At 36.3% G+C, this 4130-nt stretch overlaps 1 pseudogene; it reads right to left on the reverse strand.

Moving 5' to 3' along the window:
* Nucleotides 1-847: 847 nt before the first annotated feature.
* LOC130872652 (cilia- and flagella-associated protein 97-like) lies at nucleotides 848-2502 on the reverse strand (annotated as a pseudogene).
* Nucleotides 2503-4130: the final 1628 nt, after the last annotated feature.

Here is a 4130-nt window from a genome sequence, read left to right on the forward strand (position 1 = left end):
AGTTAGCCAATAAGAGGCTAGAGCTTATGGGCTGAACAGTAATTTAATTAATACAATTTCTGTGTGGTTTTTTTGGAGGGTTAAGCTAGTCGAGTGGTGGGATGCAGCCCATTCCTTCTACAAACTTGGCTCTTTGAGCTGGATGTTTTGCTTGATGATCCAACAAATGCTTTTGTTTATGATACAAATGATCTATATACAAACAAGCCACAAGAAAGTAGGATTTTAAAGTCACTTCTTTTCTCAGAACCCGAAGGAGTATTTTTCCTGACTGTATAAAGGTATAAAACACGGGTTTGTAAAGTGAACTTATTCACAGTGTAATATGGTTTGGAATGGACAAACTCTTATAGGTAGAAACCTTTGGTGAACCAAGAATTGCACAAGTTCAAGCTGCTCACCCTCTTCATCAAATTGAAATCAGCCCATATGTGAAAACAAATTTCAAGATTTTCTTCATAGGGAGAGTTACACATAATCAAGTGATTATGTTACAGACATTCTGACACAACAGAAGCATGAGGTGCTTAAGTTTATGTTTCTAGTTACTGAAAATAATAGAGTAAGAACATAGAAGAGCATCTTGTTTCAACAAGGATTATTACCTCTGCTGTTTGGTCAATATAATAAGTAAATTTCTATTTTGAGAAAATATTCATGCACATCTGTTTCTATTAAATGCACATATAGCTCCTATAAATATGCTGCCATATGAAACACTGATTTTACAGAAAAGTGTCTTTTGATAACAATTTTTCACTGAATAACAATTACACTCATTGTTGTATAGTTGAAAAATGTACTACAGATGTTTGCAAAGAGTTAGAGTAATGCATAAAACATGTTGTTAAAATGGGGCAAACAATATATACCATAAAAAGTCAGGCATTATGAACATTTGGAGGTTTGATTTTAGCAAAATGCCACTGGATATGTCCAGCACTGATCCATTAGTCTAACAATTGAGAAGACTGGTGGCACGGTATGCCCTGGAAGCTCCTCTCAGTAGGCTATAATGACCCAGAGTTGATCTCACTTGTCTAATGGATGGTGAGGGAGTTCAGATAACCCATATTTTGATGATAGTACATGAGCTGTTCAGATTGTTTCATGCCAACTGTTGGCCTCCCAGCTTCAAGCTATTTCAATAAATCCAAATTTTCTCTTTCAATCCTTCATTGTTCCTTTTGTCTGTTGATAGCACTACGATACAACTTACAGGAAAGTATAAACAGATCTGGGAATTGAACTTTTACTTCCTCGTTTTTCAACCTGGTTTGACAGTTCTTTCATAAGCCTCTTATTTTCCTGATTTGCCTATCTCACCTCTTCTCCTGTGAAAGAGTAGTTTTTTTCTAGGAATTACTGAAGGCTAATCAAAGTATGTTTTTGTTGTCCCAATCTAATTTCAGGAAAGTTTTCAACAGCTGATTAAGGTCCATTGTGTTATGTAAGATTTTTTGTTTGGTTCTAAGATCTAGATCTGCATTTACCACTGATGATGTCAGATAAAATTTTGCCCATGCTTTTTTCCTTTTCAGCTGATTTCAGAGATCTTGAGTCACTTTCAAAGCCACCACATCCTCATACACATACTGGCTCACATTTCCTTGCCTTTTAACTTTTACTTTCTGACCATATGATGGGCCTAATTCAAATAGCTGTACAAGAATGATGTCTAGAGTTGACAAAGGAGTTACATCTATTACAGTGTTTTTTGATTCCTTTTATAGCTACTTTTTTTTTTTTTTTTTTTTTTTTTTGCATTTGAAGGCTGTGTGCCTGCTGATTTTCTTTCTGATTTATATTTCTGTTGTGGTGACAAGAGGGTTACACCAGAAACATGTATCCTTGGGGATGAACATGAATCAGACTTACGGGCATTCTAAGCAGCCTGAACTTGGCCTCCAAGAGGAGATAGACAAAGAAGAAGAGAAACTGGTTTTATACTACTTTTTAATTTATTTTTTAAAACTTATTAGAGGGTTTAGTGGACTGGCACTTTATCTTTGTCCATCTTTGTAGTAATCATTATCATCCTCATTTTTTTTTACAATTTTAGTAATTCTATTTTTCTATTTAGAGCAGGTAATTGTAATTATGTCCTTTTTTAGCATCACTTTTTTTGATCTTGAAGAACTTCAACCTGAGGATCACCAATGAGGAACTTCTTATTTGTGTAGGATTATTTTCTACACAGTGCTCCTTTGAGGACAGTTGCATTTTTCTTTCATTTCCTTTCTGAGTAAGGTAATTTTCCTTTGTTTGTGTTCCAAATTTCAAATTCACTCTTTCTGCATCATTATTCTCTCTTTAACATCATCTTTTTGTATTTCAAATTTAAAATTTACATTTTTTGGTGTCAATATCTATTTTTTCCTTAATGTCATTATTTTGCTTGTCAAAAACTAAATTACTTTCACATGTCTTTGCATCTTTAACATCACTGTCAAAGGAAGAATAGTACACTTTGTCTTCTGATATCTTTCCTAATTGAACCATGATGACAAATGTATATCAGACCAGGACCTCCTGGTGTCTTGTTAACTTTTATAATCCCAGTGTCTAAAAACAACCTATGAATTGTGACTGTTACTGGGACATCTAGTTTTTAAACTGATGTACATAAAATATAGAATATATGCATATATAATGTGTTTCCTCCATGATAATCTTCCCCTATTACTGCTCCCACAGCTCATTCCAATCTTCATTTCTTCCCTCACTCTCTTCCTCCTTCCCTCTCTCCCTCTTTTCCTCCCTCCCTCCCTCTGCCCTCCCTCCTTCTTCCTTTGCCTATCTCTCTCTTTCTCTTTCTCTTTTAATACCTATTCAGTCCATTTAGTGTTGTTTGTGTGGAATCATCTACATTAGCATGGGAAACTTCCCAGGGTCAATATCCCTGAAGAAAACCTACTTTCTCCTCCCTAGAAGCCATCTGTTACCAATAGCATCTCAGATGTCAGTGGACCTCATCAGCTACTTTGTCATCAATGTTGAGATTTGCTGACTTGATCCTGTGCATGTCTTGTGCAGTGCACACAGTTAAAGCCCTGTAAGTTCATGTATGCAACAGTCTACTCATGCCCAGCAAATACTGTTTCACTATAGACACCTACTATCTCTGACTCTTATAATCTTTTCAATTCACCTTCTATTCAGAGAAGGGAAGGTCTCTTATGGATATAAACCAAACATGGCATATCAAAGTGTAGTAAGACTAAATGCCTCCCCATGTATTAAGGCTGGGCAAGGCGGCCCAGTATGAGGAATCGGGTACCAAAAGTCAATATAGAAGTCAGAGATAGCCTCTTCTCCCTCTGTTAATAGTCCCACAAGAAGACCAACTCAGAAAACTGTAACATATATGCAGAGGGCTGAGGTTAGTGCTGTGAAGGCTACCTATTTGTTGGTTCAGTCTGTTTGAGCCACTATGAGTCCAGGTTAGTTGACTCTGTGTTTTTTTCTTGTGGTGTTTTTGATGTTTCTGGCTCCCACAGTTCTTCCTCCCTCTCTTCTTTAGGATCTTCTGAGCTCTGCTGAATGTTTAACTGTGGGTCTCTGCATCAGTTGCTGGATGAAGCCTGTCTGGTGACTATTGGGATAGGTACCAATTTCTGAGTACAACAGAATTCTGAGTACAACCGAATGTCATTTGGAATCATTTAATTGACTTTTTTTCAGTCTTGAGATAGATGGGTCTTGAGATAAATGAAGCCCCATTTATGGTCAAAGCACACCTAGATTGTTTCCAGTTTGTAGCAGTTGTTAATAAACCTTCTATGAACAAGGTTGAGCAAGTATTTTTGTGATATGAATGAGCATCTTTTGGGTATATGCTCAAGAGTGGTAAAGCTGGATCTTGAGATAGATGTAGTCCCATTTTTCTGAGAAACAGTCATATTGACTTCCAAAGTGACTGTGTAAGTGTGCACTCCCTCCAGCAATAGAAGAGTGTTCCTCTTGACAGGTGTAAAAAGAATCTCAGGGTAATTTTGATTTACATTTTCACTGAGGGCTAATAATATTGAATATTTCTGAAAAGCCTTTCTTGTTCATTTAAAATTCTTCTGTTGAGAATTACCCGTTTAGATGCCTATCATTTTCGAATGGATTATTTGGTTTGTTGA

Source organism: Chionomys nivalis, chromosome 4 (assembly GCF_950005125.1).
Source record: "Chionomys nivalis chromosome 4, mChiNiv1.1, whole genome shotgun sequence".
Classification (NCBI taxonomy): Eukaryota; Metazoa; Chordata; class Mammalia; order Rodentia; family Cricetidae; genus Chionomys; species Chionomys nivalis.